Source organism: Patella vulgata, chromosome 5, assembly GCF_932274485.2.
Source record: "Patella vulgata chromosome 5, xgPatVulg1.2, whole genome shotgun sequence".
Taxonomy (NCBI): domain Eukaryota; kingdom Metazoa; phylum Mollusca; class Gastropoda; family Patellidae; genus Patella; species Patella vulgata.
The window spans coordinates 78,581,179-78,600,273 of NC_065883.2; the positions used below are offsets into that span (position 1 = coordinate 78,581,179).

Below are 19,095 nucleotides of genomic sequence, written 5' to 3' on the forward strand. Positions count from 1 at the left end.
GGATCCACCTCAAAGGGACATTCAATCAACGAGTCAAATTAATATTGATTGTTTTTAAGATTTAAAGTAGCTAAGTCACTAACTAAATATCATCCAAAACACGATTTATTTGTCGGTTTAAATCAACATTGATGTTGTGATCTTACCGGGAAAAGATGGCCTTCTGATATCCAATATTTAAGACAAAAAAAACATTTTACAATTGGTACACGAATCGTGTACCATAATGCGTTTCATCGCTATTTGTAATAAGGGACTCGAAAAACGAGGCTAGGCATATTCCACAAGTCATGTCAAACGGTGATGCTATATTCTTATATAGGGAGCATGCCCAATAAATCCTATCGGCGTAGACTGGAATAACCAGAAGCTAGAGATTGAAATTAGATTGAGAATACTGGCGTATGTTGCCGAACCTAATTGGTTAGAAATTACAGTAAAAACAGAATTGATTGAATGTAAATCAATTTATATACATTCATATTACATTATTGTATGCGTTGCGACCCATTTGTGTCAATTTCTAGGTCCCAAATATTAGCGACTTAGCTCCTTTAAAATGATCTCTGTTAACTTTGATGTACACGCTGCCATATTTTATTTATTTTATCTTTTTAACACATTTAAACATATTTCCTTTCCCGTATTTCCGAGTTGGCTCTGGGAAACATCACTAGCTGAGAATATGGCCATTGGGTACTTTTCTAGCAGATACTTAGGCCTTCATCGTTATAAAACTTTAATTAATTTTAATGATCCAAACTTCAGTATGATTGTTAATTGTATTTAATTAGCAATTTTAAAAGTTCATTATGAGCGAATGTCATACAGTAGCACACTTATAACATCGTCGAAAATTTAATGCTGCTCATAGTGCACCCGATTAGATTTTATTACATACTTCGAGAAGGTATTTGTTGAGGAACAAAACCTTCTAGTAGTTTATCGAGGGCTGGCCGTCCTTACCGTACGGTACAAATATTATCACCACTAGAAGCAACAAATTCCAGAACAAGCCAGAACTCATACCAAAATGGCCGCTTTATACAAATGAGTATTTAGGGGAATACTAACCCGAACCCTAACCCTAACCCTTTAAAGAGAAGTAAAAACTAAATTAGACCCAAGTTCAGTCTTTTAAAGAGGGTTAGGGTTCGGGTTAGTTATCCCCAAAATTCTCATTTATATAAAGCGGCCATTTTGGACTCCGGAAGCACCCGAACCTCGATAAACTACTAGAAGGTTTTATTTGTACCGTGCGGTAAGGACCGCCAGCCCTCGATAAACTACTAGAAGGTTTTATTACTTAACAAATGCCTTCTCGAAGTATGTAATAAAATCTAATCGGGTGCACTATGAGCAGCATTAAATTTTCGACGATGTTATAAGTGTGCTACTGTGTGACATTCGCTCTGATATTTCGGGTTCTTTCAATTTAAGGAGGGTTTTTGAAATATAATTAATATAATTTTAAATACGCCACATAACTACAATTTTTAGACATGAAGAAAGTACCAGTTTTTATTAGTCTGGTGTGCGCAGAATATTAGGGCACTAAACTTTAACTACAATTTTTAGACTTGAAGAGAGTACCAGTTTTTATTAGTCTGGTGTGTGTAGAATATTAGGGCGTTAAACTTCATTGTATTTTATTTCACGGGTGTGCGCAGAATATTAGGACGTTAAACGTCATTGCATTTTATTAACCTGGTGTGCGCAGAATATTAGGGCACTAAACTTTAACTACAATTTTTAGACTTGAAGAGAGTACCAGTTTTTATTAGTCTGGTGTGCGTAGAATATTAGGGCGTTAAACTTCATTGTATTTTATTTGACTGGTGTGCGCAGAATATTAGGACGTTAAACGTCATTGCATTTTATTAACCTGGTGTGCGCAGAATATTAGGGCACTAAACTTTAACTACAATTTTTAGACACGAAGAGAGTGCCAGTTTTTATTAGCCTGGTGTGCGCAGAATATTAGGACGTTAAAGTTCATTGCATTTTATTAACCCGGTGTGCGCAGCATATTAGGGCACTAAACTTTCATTAGCCTGATGTGCGCAGAATATTAGGGCGCTAAAATTGATTGTAATTTATTAACCTGGTGTGCGCAGAATATTAGGACGTTAAACTTCAATGTATTTTATTATCCACATCACCCGAGTTAGCTCTTTACTATCTCACAAAGATGTATTTACAGTTTTTCCTGACTTTCTGCTTCGACTTCTTGTTTATTTACTACATGATTTATATATGCTGCTTTGTTTAGTATTCCCAGTCGTTCGGATGGGACGAAAACCCGAAGTACTGTGTAAACATTGGTGTGCCTGCTAAAGACCCCTTGAGATTTGAAATTCGATATAAGTGCACAATTACCCTCATAGCACAAGTCCAGTCGGAACATAAAAATAGCTCGTTTAACACCATTTCATTTCACTTATTTTGCGATGCGAGAGGGTCATTTTGCACCTAATCGTCTCCGCATTGTAACACCCAGGGGTTCTTTAACATGCACACGCCAATGTATACTTGGGTATACTATGTTTTCGTCCCAACCATACAACTAGACCCACTGTCCTTGTCAGCCCTGCGGTATGACCAGAAACAAAATTTGTGCATTGATTTGTAAGCCTAAACTGCCCATATATATTTATTATAAAATAACCATTGTTTGTCGAAATTACTACAAATGCATGTAGCCCAGTTTATGTGTCTTTACCATGACAGTCACACCATATAAATAATCACAAAATAAATTAGCATTTGTGTCACGTCTGTTGAAGTTGCTCTCTTCTATCAGCTAATCGGTCGGACAGTGTTCACTACCAGAACGTCCATTTTGAAAACACAACAAAATAAATGACGTAGAACACATATAAAGAACACCACAAGTGATGATGAAATTGCCATTGCATGTGATGAAGAAAAAAAAAACCCAAATAGAATAGTCAAGTATTAGAGATAACTCCTGATGGACACCTGTTCATCGTATATCCTCTGTAATTTATAATTAAATATTTAATTCACGCTTGCGCCACTTGCTGGATATAATAAGTATTAATAAATCACCGATTATCTCCCCTCGTTATATAAACGACATGTTGGTAGCTTAGTTCCAATTAACCAAATCGCTTCAACCAGCTGCTTCTAATATACTTATGGGAACAATCAGCCGGTCCGTAGTCAATAAGATTAGCGTTGTAATCCTGACAGTCTCGACAACAAGCAGCCGTATCATACAGTTCCCCGCCATACGAATCAAAACACGTCAAACATCCCATAAGGCATGACATATGCGCACTACGTGGATCACAGGCCAGCTGATAATGGCTCCTAGCCTCGTTTTCAACTATCACTAATACTGCAAGTAAAGTCGTTAGCAGCAACAGCCGGGTCTGAAAATAGAAAGAAAAAAAAAGTTGGTTTCATGGTTTTGATGATTTTCCCAAGTGATAATCATATTACGGAAGTTAAAGATGAATTATGTAAGAGATAGATAAAGAACTGACAGACAGTTCTAACTAAAATAGTTCAAATAAAGATAATGAAAAATAAATATATTGAAAATGTTATTTAAGTCACTTTAATCTGGCGAAGTCATCAGGGTTTGAAGATGTAGCGTAGATTGTTTATTATCGTAAAACGGTACTAGACGATCGAGACCAAATCTAGATTATCCATTTGTAAATTAAATCATTAAATCGAGATTGTGCTTAAATAACAGCTTATATAACATTTGAAGCCAAAAGAAGAGAGAGGGAAATGGGGTTTAACGTCCACTCGAAACAAACTAGGTCATATCGGGACTAACACGTGGTTCAGTTTTATTTCAATAATTCGCTTGCCCGTATTGGTCTTTAGCAGTGGGAGAAAACCTGAGGACCCAGAGAAAACCCACGAGGTTGGACAGGCGACCCTACTCCTTGTCACGTACAACCGGGGAATCGAAACCACACTAGTTGACTCAATGACAGACCTTATGATACAACGCGCACATGTTAACCATTCGGCCGTCCAACCCCACGAGTTCAACAGAAAGACCAACAACAGTTAGACAGAACACCTACATAACGCGTCTTTAAACATACATTATGCAAGAGCTAAATCTGCCTATTGCAGGTCTTTCTTTGGGCCTGAAATGTTTTCTAAATTATTAATTAGACATTAATTAACTGATCCAGGCCTTAATCAACTCTCGATGGCATCAGATTTCTCCGATATTAAATAGATTAGAATGGTTCAGCGATACTTTGATTTAATCAAATATGGAGGACCGAGACTTAGCTTCGATGAACCAGTACGGTGGTTGAAATCATTGCACACGTCTGTCAAACCTTTAAAGGCTAATATCTTCGGTTGCAATAGAGTAATTTGAATGAAATTTTTAAATTATTCATTTTACACCATCTACTTTCGAACTATTATAGCAAGAATGGCTAGTTCTTTATCTAAATCTTACATAATGTATCTTTAAGTCAATAGAATTGTGTAACTTTATCAGCATGTTTAGCGGAATTTAAAAATAAGAGTTAATAAATAATGTACAAAGATTGCATTGCAACCCGAGTCCTTAAAGCGACTAGTCAGAGTTTGTGGTAAATACGTTTCAAATCTAAAACCTAAAATCGGAACTGCTTTAACTCAGGAAAGCAAGTTTGATTGATAAAGCCATCGAGCTTGGTCAGGTTGCGATAATGAGTGGTTGATTCCAGTGTCCACTAGAGAAGAGAACCACACCCCATGGGATAAACGTTCAAATATTTCCAGGATTTTTGCTAATTGGGAGCTTTAGGTATGGCCACATGGTCAGATAAATGTGGCAAAGTACCAAATTCACAAATGACAAAGTAGAATTTGATGTTTCACTTTAAATGAAATGGAGGTTTAATGATTGGTCTAATGAAGACGGACAAACGCGAAACAGTGTGCTATGAGGGAAATGGTGCCCAGATAGCGGCGTCACCTCCTACACTTATAAGGGGTCACGGTGGCTAAGTTGGTAAGACGCTGGCTCGCTAGCTTGTTGGTCGGGTGTTCGATCCCTGCATTGGTCGAGAATGTTCAACCAGATTTTCCGGCGTGGTTCCCCCTTGTCAGTGATACAGGATGGAAGACCTGACCAGGACAGCTGTCTAGTCGTTCGGATGGGACTAAAAACCGAGGTGCCGTGTACACATTGGCGTCCACGTAAAAGATCCCTTGACAGTTGGAATTCGATATAAGAGTAGGCCATAGTGCCGCTGTCCGGGCAAAATGTCCCTTATAGCACACTGTATGGCGTATGCCCATTTTCATTAGCCCAGTTCGGAGTAGGACGCTAAACCCCGTTTTATTTCATTTCCTACACTTATATCAAATTCCACCAATTTGTAGACGGGACGTCGGCTTTTCGTACCACCTAAATAACAATACATTGTGCCTTGCCACCCCCTCTGTCCTGTCACTGATATGTGGTATAACCACGCCGGAAAATACCAATGACCTTTCTCGTTCAACCCAGGGTTTGAATACGGGACCTCCACATTGAGCCACAGTGACTCAAGTTTGCCTTTAAGACATTTGTAGCATTTAATGAGAGTTTTATTTCTTGGAACCATTAACATCAACGGCTATATCATAGATTCTCATAATCCGGATCGTTTTGTCCAGGACAGATGTTTCCGGAATGCAAGCAGGAAACAATAAAAATTAATGTTTGACAATTGTTGAAAAGTTTTTAGTATCTCCTTCAGTTTCCTACACACTGTAATGACGTGTAGAAATCTTGTTTAAACTCTTACAACATTTTACAACATTAAAATAGATAGAGGGAGAAATGGGGTTTAACATCCACTCGGCACAAACTAGCTCATTTCGGAACTAACATATGGTTCAATTTATTTCAATAATTTGATTGCGCTTAAGGGTTTATTTTTAGCAGTTGGAGGAAACCGGAGGAAACAAACCACGAGGTTGGACAGGTGACTCTACCCCTCGTCACGTACAAGCAGGGAATCGAGAGCACGCCACTTGACTCAATGATAGACATTCTAATCCACGGACAGGAACTCTTTGATTTGTTGAAGAATTTTGTGAAACGAGTATCTGCCTATATCAATATTTAAGGTACTCAGATAGAAATGAAATGAAATTTAAAAGTGTTAAACGTCCTACTGTTCTACACCAACTGGGTTAATGAAGACGGTTATACCCGACGCTACGGCCTACTCTTATATCGAATTTCAACTGCCAATGAATCTATTCTTGCACGCCAATGTTTTCGTTCCACCCGAACGATTATTATGTTAACCTTTATTAGGCCAACACCACAGAAGTTGAAATAATCGGATTTTGTCTTCAAAAGTTAAAGGTTTAAGACAAACCAAAAACAAAATAGTAACCAAATCAACTTCTGTTTAATACCTCGACACGAACATGTAAAGGTATAGATTTTGTCCAATTATGAATTAAAATATATCTAACAAAATACACATTTTATGTATTTTAATGGCCGACAACTATCAATCATCGTCACGACATTATCGCGATGTAGATTAGGCCTATTCCATCCAGGGTGTGTACATCTTTCCACTTCTAAATACTCACACCCACAATAAAATATACACTTGCCTTGTGTTGTTGTTGTTGGTGGTTATTAAAGATTTAACGACCATATAAACTGAGCACGTCCTTTATTTTATCACGTGGCTAAGTGGGTAAGACGCTGGCTCGCTAGCCTGGAGGTCGGGTTTTCGATCCCTGCATTGGCCGAAAAAGTTCATCCAGATTTTCCGGCGTGGTTTCCCCTTGTCAGTGATGCAGGACGGAGGGCATGACAAGGACAGCTGTCTAGTCCTTCGGATGAGACGAAAAACTGAGGTCCCGTGTATATATTGGAATGCACGTAAAAGATCCCCTGGCAGTTGGAATTCGATATAAGGGTAGGCGATATTGCCGCTGCCCGGGTAAAATTTCCCTCATAGCACACTGTATGGCGTATGCCCGTCTTCATTAGCCCAGTATAGGAGCAGAACAGTAGGATGTTAAACCCCATTTCATTTCATTTATATAAAATGAACAAATTTGTATACAGTGTACAAACACTAAACAACGTGTGTTTACAATATAAACTAACTTGTTTAGACAATGTATATGAACTAAACAACTTATTTTTTACCGTGTATATAATCTAACTTGTTATTAAAGTGTATAAAACCTCAACAACTTGTTATTAAAGTGTATAAAAACTCAACAACTTGTTTTGACAGTGTATATAAACTAACTCGTTATTAAAGTGTATAAAAACCCAACAACGTGTTTTTACAATGTAGATAAACTCACAATTTGTTTTGTCAGTGTATATAAACCAACTTGTTATTACATGTTATAAAAACTAAACAACTTGTTATTAAAGTGTAAAAAACTCAACAACTTATTTTTACAATCTATATAAACTAACTTGTTATCTGATATAATACATTACCAGCTTAACAACATCTGTATCTGACAATCTCGGTCATGTGATATTTTAATGTCATATTAAATCTCTACTAATGTTTTATCATGGAAATTTGACAAACAATAAAACTAAATCTAAAAACTATCAGAGTCCTAGTTTTAGAGCAGGTGTCCTCAATCAATGTTTAATCTGATGTACAATTGAACTAATTCAAGTATTAAGAGGCCTTAACCAGGACCGGATCAAGCTTTCATGGGACTCCTGACTGAAAATGGTAATGGTACTCTTGACTGAAAATGGCAATGGGCCCCTTGCATCAACAGTGAAATGGGGCATATTGTCCGCCACACTCACGCACATTTGGGTATCTGTTTGGTAGATAGATTTATTGACACCCGCGCCCTGAATCCGTTCCTGATGAAATCTGAAATCCCAACACGGATTCTTCACTATATTTGGTACTAACCGGGAGCCTGAAAAAATTAATAACAGACCTCTAGAGCTAAGCTAAGTTCTATACACACGGTGAGCCGGAAACGGAAGTAGAAATGTGGGAAGAGAGAAAAAATTGGATTCAGAGCAGTCATACACAAGTGTTCTGTACACATGGCGAACCGGAACCGGAGGTAGAAATATAGCTTATTAAAACAGAAGCACAAGCGAGAAATATTTGGATTCGGTACAATCATACACATGACGAACCGGAAACGGAACCGGAACTGGTAATAAAGGTTATTAAAATACAACAAATAGAAATAGTAAAGAACTAAATACATACATAAATGAAATGAAATGGGGTTTAACGTCCTACTGTTCTGCCCGACTTAGCTAATGGAGAGGAGCCTACACCATACAGTGTGCTATGAGGGAAATTTTGTCCGGACAACGGCACCCAAGTACATATGTTTTTGTCGTAAATGAAACATATATGCCCTTACTTAATTGTCAATATACCCCGGGTCCATTCACTTGATCTGATGTGTACGTTTGTTTGTGATTTCTGCGTATTGTGTCTTGTCGATCCGTAGTTTTGTGTAATTATGTGTGGGGCAATGTCCATGGACTTACTAGTAGAGTGTGATGTCATGGTGGTGTTGACCGTATAAAACTGAATGACTATTGATGTAATGTGAACGCTCCACCTTGCGAATGTGGAATATTATATTTTTGTTAAGTGTACTGAACGAAGACAAATAGAACCTAATCCTTGAGTGGCATTTAGCGATTGAACACATTAAAAACACAACACAGTTTATATGGAAATACAATCACTGGTTTATAAGTATAGCACGACGTTTTGACAAGTATTAGAACCGATGTTCTTGACAGAAGTTTAAAATTTACAAGCTGTCAGTGTATATAATTACAAGCTATGTATGATAACTTCCAACTGTGACTAAATAACTACCTAATCCGCTTAAACAAAACATGACGCCTACTCGGCCTTTTGCTTTTATATAAAAACAAGTCACTTCGAAAATGTAAAACCAATTACCACAAAGAGAAACTGTTTGGCGACTATTTTAATAGTTCATACGTCATTTTTGTCATCAAATGATCAAATAGTTTATTTCAATTCAGATTTGTACTTGAGTAAAGCACCGACGAATGTGCAAATTGTAGCGGCGATTACATGGACATTGCTTTAAACTAAAATCTGTGCCTGGATTTCAAACGGGGGTTTGGATGGCCGAATGGTTAGCGCGTGCGCGTTGTATCATAAGTCTGTTATTGAGGCAACTGGCGTGATTTCGCGGTTGTACGTGACAAGGAGTAGGGTCGCCTGTCTAACCTCGTGGGGTTTCTCAGGGGTCCTCCGGTTTCCTCCCACTGCTAAAGACCCCTACGCGCAAGCGATTTATTGAAATAAAATTAAACCATATGTTAGTCCCGAAATGACCTAGTTTATGTCGAGTGGACGTTAACCCCCCCCCCCTCCTCAACGGATTGGGCCAAGGGAATCACTAAACCCCTTCACGTCGCTCCTGACACTGGGTGGGGAATATAATCAAGGGGTTAGCACCAGGGCATCATTAAACCTCTGCACGTGACTATGACATCAACCCAACCACTGATCTAAAAGCACTCGCACGTTTCTCATTTTCTTCCTGATACAATTAGATGCAATCAATGAGTTAATAAAAAGTTTATGTGGTGACAACTTGAACGAACAAATTGTTCCATGACAACAGTGAGATGAAGAGATATTATAGAAGCTCAACAAAACCATTAGAAAGTAAATTAAATTACTGTGGTATATGAGACCATATCATGAAGTTTGTACCACTTCCGGGTCTTGATGAGTTAATCAATAAATAGAAACCTGGGGCTCATGGACAAGGGGTGTTGGGGTGGCCGAATGATTTAAAGCTAGATTCACTCTATCATCAAATAGACACCTGGAGCTCATCACCAAGGGGTGTTGGGGTGGCCGAATGATTTAAAGCTAGATTCACTCTATCATCAAATAGATACCTGGAGCTCATCAACAAGGGGTGTTGGGGGTGGCCGAATGATTTAAAGCTAGATTCACTCTATCATCAAATAGATACCTGGAGCTCATCAACAAGGGGTGTTGGGGGTGGCCGAATGATTTAAAGCTAGTTTCACTCTATCATCAATCTGATTAAAACAGATTGAGAACCCGGAGAAAACCCACGAGGTTGGACAGGCGAGCCTACTCCTTGTCACGTACAACCGGGGATTCGAAACCACGCCAGTTGACTCAATGACAGACTTAAAGATACAGCGCGCACGTGCTAACCATTCGGCCATTCAACCCCCCTTCTAGACACAGAAACTACCAGGTAGTATATAGTACATGGTTATAGTCTAAAAGATGAGTGGAACGAGGTGTTCTAGAAACAGAAAATACTGAGTTTTGTATATAGTACATGGTTATAGTCTAAAAGGGAAGTAGTAAGAGGTGCTCTAGAAACATAAATTTTAGGTTTTGTATATCACGTTGTTATGGTGAAAGGGAAGTGGCACACGGTGTTCTAAAAACAGAAACTGTTAGGTGGTGTATTTTACACGACTATAGTCTGAAAGAGAAATGGTACGAGATGTTTCTGAAGTGGTGTATAGTACACGGTTAGAGTCTAAAATGGAAGTGGTACGATGACTTCTAGATATAGAACACGATTATAGTCTAAAACGGAAGTGGTACAAGATCTTATAGAATCGCAAACTACTAATTTTTTTTTTTAAAACACGGTTAGAGTCTAAAAGGGAATGGTACGCGGTCTTCTAGAAGAAGTACCTACTAAGTTGGGTATATAACAAGTGGTACGAAGTGTTCTAGAATCAAGAACTACACGATTAAAACCTTAAACGATGTAGACTCACTAAAAGATATGATTCCAATCAGCAAGTACAGTGACTTGAATTGTCCTATAGAACACAGTTTTTCCTGGATCATTAACACCTACTGACAAACACTCTTCACCTACATCAATAATAGATTCGATCAGTAAAAAAAAAACATCCTTAGATCTTAGAAAAAATGTTGTTTTTTTGTGAGAATATTGGACTATTGTATTGCTAAGCATCATTGAAAGTAAATGATAAAAAACTGAGCAGTCTATGAACAATTGAATTATTAATATTAATATAGCTCGAAGTCTTGTCAGTCGCTAGAGTTGTGGAGCCGAACTGTTTAACGCGAGCACTTTAAACGATCAGATCTGACACTGAGTCACGTGTACCCAGACGCCCAACCATAGTATAACACACAAACACCCTATGCCCCCTACCTTTTAACACTGGGGGGTTGGAGGGCCGAATGGTTAGCACGTGCGTGCTGTATCATAAGGCCTGTCATTGAGTCAACTGGCGTGGTTTCGAATCCCCGATTGTACGTGACAAGGATTAGGGTCGCCTGTCCAACCTCGTGGGTTTTCTCTGGGTCCTCCGGTTTCCTCCCACTGCTAAAGACCCCTACGCGCAAGCGAATTATTGAAATAAAATTAAAACCATATGTTAGTCCCGAAATGACCTAGTTTGTGTCGAGTGGACGTTAAACCATATTTCTCTCTCTCTCTCCCTCCCTTTTAACCCCAGATGATTCAAATGCAATGAAATGGTGATTATCGTCCTACACTTCTGTACCAACGAAGACCAACATCCGTCATTTAGTGTGTTACACGGCAATCCGATTAAAACACAGATCTATATTTCGTTTCGTTTTGTTTACTCTCGATGACCTACACTACATGAAGATCTGACCGGTTGTAGTGGGAGGTCGCATCAGAGGTCATACGAGCGGCTTTTGACACTATGACTTCAGAATTTGATTAACTATTAACTAATCAGCGTTGATGTTTCTAGTGAGTTACCCACAATTAATTGCAACTCACGCCGTAACAGACCGTCCCGTTGGCTAATCCCTCACATCATCCAGAACGCGGGTTATATAACATCTCTTCCAGATCCGAGTGTAGTAAAAACAAGTTAAACGAAATTTTGAACTATTAAAAAAGAAATGAAATATGATCTGTGTTTTAATTAGAATTGTTATATAGGAAAGCTTGCACAGACAGTGGCGATTTCTTTTAATTCAATGTCCAACTGTTAATGACTCTTTTACGTGCACGCGGAAACGTACCTAGGTTTGTCGTACTATCCGAGCGACTAGTCGATGACCGAAAAGACAAAGTAAGGGGACAGCCCCCGGCTCGTACGCCTATGATAGGTAGCGATTTCCAGCTGTAATGAGCTCGGTGATAAACTCTATTCAATAGAGAGAGAGAGAGAGAGAGAGAGAGAGAGAGGGAGAGAGAGAGATGTGATTTAACGTCCACTCGACACAAACTAGGCCATTTAGGGACTAACATATGGTTCAATTTTATTTCCATAATTCGCTTGCGCGTAGGGTTCTTTAGCAGAGGGAGGAAACCGGAGGACCCGGAGAAAACCCACGAGGAAGGACACTATTCAATTGACATTCAGGCGTTTGAGTCGGTGCTTTAAAAACATCGACTCCAAATTTATGTTTTAAAATTTCAACAGTCAACCATTTCATTCCAACCGGAATCAAAGCAATTATCATTCTTCTTTTAAACAATCTAAATCTTACTGTTTGGCTGTCACCGATTCGTGGATAAATAACAAAACATTAGAGAAAGTCAGACAATAGTAAAATGATAACTGATGATTTAGATTTCGTTTTAAATCCGATTTTTATATCTCTTGTCAGATCAACTACGATTTTTTAATGTCATACAACTCCCTCTGTGTCGTTTTGTGTCGAAATTTAGGACTTTAATTCGCCATTTGAAATGTGAATTTATTGGATTAAACGTCTGGAGAAAAACAATACGATTTAATTTTTCTACATTGCAATGTCATGCATGTAGATCAGAAAATGTCATATTATTTCCATGTTGTTAACCTCGTGTTAAACACGTGACTTTATGAATGGATTGTCACACAGTTTTGAGATGTTGGTTTAATTTGTTGCAGTCTCAGTGAAATTGTAACATTTATGAGAGAGAGAGAGAGAGAGAGAGAGAGAGAGATGCGGTTAACGTCCACGCGACAAAAACTAGGCCATTTCTGGACGATCAAACTTAGGTCATTTCGGGACTGAAACATGATTCAATTTATTTCAGTAATTCGCTTGCGCGTAGGGGTCTTTAGCTGTGGGAGGAAACCGGAGGACCCGGAGAAAACCCATGAGGTTGGACAGGCGACCCTACTCCTTGTCACGTACAACGCCCACTCGACATAGACTAGGTCATTTTTGGACTAACACATGGTTCTATTTCATTTCAATAATTCGCTTGCGCGTAGGGGTCTTTAGCAGTGGGAGGAAACTGGCAGGCGACCCTATTAATTGTCACGTACAATCGTGGAATCAACATGTTTGTATCAGAAACTAGTTTGGTAATCTTTTACAATCATAATAGCTCCGCCAATACCAGTACGATATCATTAAAATTGGAATGGTTGTTATTTGGACACATACGTCATATGCATTTCAATTTTTAATATGAACACTGTGATGACGTTAAGGTCGGTTCTTGGGGCGTTGTTCTTCAAAGCGTAAACTGAAATATTTTAAGAATGCAGACAACTGTATTTATAGGTTGTTTATGTTGATGGTTAAACGTACAACAGTTTCTGAGATAAAAAAAACCACGGAAAAGACGTGAGCAGTGGAAAATCCGAGAATTAATTAGGCTTCGATATTTATGATAAATGGACATCGATTAAAGACAACATGTTCTTGTATTATGCAATAAATTCTCCTCCGACTTCGCACCCGTTCCAAGGACAGCTGTCTAGTCGTTCGGATGGGAAGAAAACCCGAGGTTCCGTGTACATATTGGCGTGCACGTAAAAGATCCCTTGGCAGTTGAAATTCGATATAAGAGTAGGCCGTAGTGCCGCTGCCCGGGCAAAATGTCCCTCATAGCACACTGTATGGCGTATGCCCGTCTTCTTTAGCCCAATTTAGGAGCAGAACACAAACTTGGCTTCTTTTAATAGATGTTTTATAGCAGGGGTGTTCCCTTACGAATACAATGTTTCGAAAAGGATTTAAAGCACAATTACGATAGATTAATTAGTTTAAATATGTGTTTAGTCCAAATATATCATCAAATCACCCAGTTTGTACGCGGCAAGGTATCTTTAAAATGCTAGTACAACTTTCAGATCTTGACCAATGAAACAGATGCATTCTTAAAATATTTGAGTACGTTTATACTTGTTACTGAATTGTTTTATTGGTTTATCTGGTTTCTCTATTACATTCGAGTGATGTAACGCGTGCGCTTTAGATCATAGGGTCTGTCATTGAGCCAAGTGGCGTGGTTTTTTATTCTTCGCTTGTACGTGACAAGGAGTAGAGTTGCATTTCCATTCTCAAGGGGTTTTCTCCGGGCCCTCCGTGTGTTAGTCCCGAAATGACTTGGTTTGTGTCGAGTGCACGTTATAAACCCCATTTTTCTATCTCTACCTTAGACGCCTTTAGATCATAAGGTATGTCATTAAGTCAAGTGACATGTTTTTTTAATTTCCCGCTTGTACGTGACAAGGGGAAGATCACCTGTCCAACATTGTGGGTTTTCTCCGTGTCCTCCGGTTTTCTCCCACTGGAAGCATTTATTGAATTAAAACTGACTCATATGTTGGTCCCGAAATGACCTAGTGTGTGTCAAGTGGACGCTCAATGTCTCTCTCTCTCTCCCTCTCTCTCTCTCTGTCGATATATGCGCGTGGGCACGAGACTAATAAAGATAATCGTTGTAAGACACTATTGACAATAGCTTCTTGATTTTATTACCTCCCCTAACCCTAACCCTAGTTTCTAACAGGAACCACTGGCCCATTGACCTATAAACGTGTAAATACTAGACGCAATAAATAAATAAATGTCGATCTATCCCCGTTCCATTGACAGCACTATATTCCTTTTTAGGAATCTTCTGGAATCCTGTAAATGTCGTTTTCCAAATGTTTCTAATGGATACACTACCCACCCAACGCCATTTTGATGATAATTCGTGGGGGAGGCAAGGACCGATTATCCATGGACCAATTATTTCTTTAAATGCGATACTTGACAGACCGAATAACATCTTTAACCAAAACACACAAAAAACCCACAAATCGATTAACGCCGCCATGCTTTAGATTCTTTTCATGTTTCTAGCCACGATTTGGATAAGAAAAAGCGAGTAGTGATCTCAGTTTGACCCCTATTTATCGTGGCGTGACCCTTTTTATCGTGGCGTGACCCCTATTTATCAGCAACAGATGGAATGTCTTCTGATACACAAGAATTACTCATTATTATGACGTATCTGACAAGAACGATGTCATAGCCAATCAGCTTCATTATCGCCATCACTCTAATCAAATGTTTGATTGACAATGGGGGCGCTACGACCTGTCCCATCAATCTGATAAATCGACTGAAGGTTGACATGCAGGGGGCGCTACGTTCTGAATAAATCTGTCTATTAGCTGAATATCTTTATGAAATGGCAGACTAGTCTGTTGTATAAGTTTTCTATCATTATTGTCGTAAACAACTAAAATGACAGACTAGTCTTTCCTTTAAATATTCTATCAATCTCGTTACCATAAATAGGAGATCATGACCTCTCACAATCCCTCAATATTTCTGATTTATTCCAGGGATGATTTTCATTCAAGATATAAAGTAACGACCATTTATCCGCGTGACTCGTGGAATATGGCGCCGATTCGCTAACTACGATGTCCCGCGGTGTTAGCCAGGAACGTGCTTTGGGATTTTCCATTCTGGTTTCCCCATTTCAATTCGGGCATGTGAATGCGTCTAGTAGTTCGTCACAGAGTAGACAGAAACGCCACTGTATAGGCAAATTTGTCCTACGCGATACACTGCCTGGCGTAAATCTATAATCAGTAACCCGAATGGTTCAGAAACGCATTGGACATACAGCGCATTTCATTTCTATTAAGGGTGGTTGGATGGCCGAATGGTTAGCACGTGCGCGCTGTATCATAAAGTCTGTCATTGAGTCAAGTGGCGTGGTTTCGATTCCCCGGTTGTACGTGACAAGGAGTAGGTCGCCTATCCAACCTCGTGGGTTTTCTCCGGGTCCTCCGATTTTCTTCTAATGCTATAAGCCCGTAGGCGCAAGCAAATTATTAAAATAAAATTGACAGACCGAATAACATCTTTAACGAAAACACAAAAAAAACACAAATCGATTAACGCAGCCGCCCCTAGGCGCAAGCGAATTATTGAAATAAAATTGATCTAGTTTATGTCGAGTGGACGTTAAACCCATCTCTCTCTCTCTCTCTCTCCCTCTCTCTCTCTCTCTCTCTCAATTTCAATTTAACCGTCGCCGACTACTGTTATTAATCGACTTCCGTCTCCATCTTATTCTTTATTTCATTGCCAATACTTTTTTTTATTAAGATTAGATTGCTTATTAAGGCTGATAATAAAAAATATAGTAGGCTACATTCTAAATCAGATCTATATTAGTTCGATTTAATCTATAGCTAACGACGCAATTACAAGATTTTGTAGAACAAGATTAAATCGTGTGAGGACCAGGGACAAGCCAATGGTTATGGAAATAACTAAACTAACTTTTTACAAGATTCTATAGAACAAGATTAATTCTATTAATTTGTTCACCTTATGTTTATATGGACTCGGTGGATACATTGCAAGAGTTATTTTTACATGGAATGGATAGAGCCAAACATATCTTAAAGTAGCTAAGTCTCTAACTCAATATCATCCAAAGTCTTACACGTTGCAAATACGAATTATTTGTCAATTCAAATCAACATTGATGTTGTGATCTTACTGGGAAATGGTAGGCTTCTGATATCCAATATTTAAGACAAAATAAACATTTTACCATTGGTACACGAATCGTGTACCATAGTGCGTTTCAGCGTCATTTGTAACAAGTGACCAGAAAGAACGAGGCCAGACATATTCCACAACGCATGTCAAACGGCGACGCCATAACTTAACTGGAGAGTATGCGCAATAGATTGGAATAGCCAGACGCTATACAGAAATTACATATTCGGTTCAGACTCATCTGTTATTTCGCTGGACATAACTGATTTGAAATTAGAGTCAAAACGGAATCAGTTCATATACAATCCGATCACATTATTATATGCGTTGCGACCCATTTGGCTCAATTTCGAGGTCCCAAATGTGAGCGATCTAGCTCCTTTAAACATACATTATGCAAGAACTAAATCTGCCTATTGTAGATCTTTCTTCAGGCCTGAAATGTTATCTAAATTATTAATTAGACATTAATTAACTTATCCATTCCATAATCAAACTCTCGATGGCATCGGATTTCTCCGATATTAAATAGATTAGAACAGTGTTCAGCCATAGTTTGATTTAAGCTAATAATGGAGGAGTGAGACTTAGCTTCGAACAACCAGTACAGTGGTTGAAATTATTGCACACGTCTTGTTAAACATTCAAAGGCTAATATCTTCACTCGCAATAGAGTAATTTGAATGAAATTTTCAAATTATTCATTTTACATTATCGATTTTCGAACTATTATAGCAAGAATGGCTAGCTTTTTATCTAAATCTTACATAATGTATCTTTAATTTTATCCGAAAAATAATCCCTTTAACCTTATGTCAGATTATTAACGCGTTAAACTCCAGATATGACCAATTGTATTATTTCATTTTATATTTCTTTTTCATCGTTTTAAGTTGTACATTTCACATTGTTGAAATTATACTTCTAAATTATTTAATTAATTTGTGCATGTGTTAATTTTCATTTACATCACACATTTAAAAACAATTGACTTGGTTACACCGTGGTGTTGCCTGTCGAGGTTGAGAGGTGGGGTGGTAATGTCCACTCGGGACTAGCATATCGAGGGCCCTTGTCACGCCAGTTGACTCAACGTCTAGGGTGTCATCACTGCTCAGCGATACAATTTAAAATGTCGAATGCTTTCTCCAAGGTCGCTTATTTATCAATACACCAGCACGTCACAAGTTACTATTTTTCAATAGATCAACAAGTCATTGTTGTTTTTTTAATCCATATTTCACCAAGGTCACAGTCGCATAATCATTAATAAAATACCACGTCACAAACTATTAAGTTTTAATAGATCAACAAGACATTTTGTTTTTTATTTTATGAACGAAACCGTGTGAAGTCTTTACATGATAAATATCAGCCTGGCCTTCGTCTGACACACTTCATAATTTATTACTACTTATGGAAATGAAACGAGAGAGAGAGAGAGAATGGGGTTTAACGTCCAGTCGACACAAACTAGGTCATATCGGGACTAACATGGTTTTTAATTTTATTTCACGTACAAGCGAGGATTCGAAACCAGGCCAGTTGACTCAATGACAGGATTTGTGATACAGTGCGCAATTGCTAACCATTTTGCCATCCAACCCCCCAGGAAATGAAATGAAATGAGGTTTAACGTCCTACTGTTCTGCTCCGAACTGGGCTAATGAAGACGGGCGTAAGCCATACGGTGTGCTATGAGGGAAATTTTACCCGGACAGCGGCACTACGGCCTACTCTTATATCGAATTCCAACTGTCAAGGGATCGAATAACACCCGACCTGCAGGTTAGTGAGCGTCTTACCCACTTAGTCACCGTGGCCTCTTACTATTCTGTTATATTACATAGAAACATACAAAACCTTTTTATTCTAGATCATACGGTTCGATTTTATTTCAATAATTCGCTTGCGCGTAGGGGTCTTTATCAGTGGGAGGAAACAGGAGAACCCAGAGAAAACCCACGAGTTTGGACAGGCGATCCTACTCCTTGTCACGTACAACCGGGAAATCGAAACCACGCTAGTTGACTCAATAACAGAACTTATGATACAACGCGCACGCACTAACCATTCGGCCAAGAATGAAGACAGGCATACGCTATGTAGCGTGCTATGCAGGACATTTTCCCCAAGCAATGGCTTTACTGTCTACTCTTCGTGCAATTCCAAATGCCAAGGGATCTTTTACGTGCACGCCAATGTGTACAATGGGCCTCAGCTTTTGGTCCCATCCGAACGACTAACTACGGTTACATATGTCATTCGAGGTGGAAGAATGTCAAGGATTATTTAACGTGCACACCAACGCTATCCGAACATGTTGGAT

At 38.7% G+C, this 19,095-nt stretch overlaps 1 long non-coding RNA gene across 1 annotated transcript in view; it reads right to left on the reverse strand.

Annotated features, from left to right (window-relative positions):
• Nucleotides 1-3,143: 3,143 nt before the first annotated feature.
• The window catches only part of LOC126822698 (uncharacterized), a 79,867-nt gene continuing 63,915 nt past the window's right edge, over nt 3,144-19,095 (reverse strand). Inside the window, exon 3 of the long non-coding RNA XR_007680937.2 lies at nt 3,144-3,398. This is a non-coding gene — a long non-coding RNA (uncharacterized LOC126822698). The remainder of the gene's footprint in view (nt 3,399-19,095) is intronic.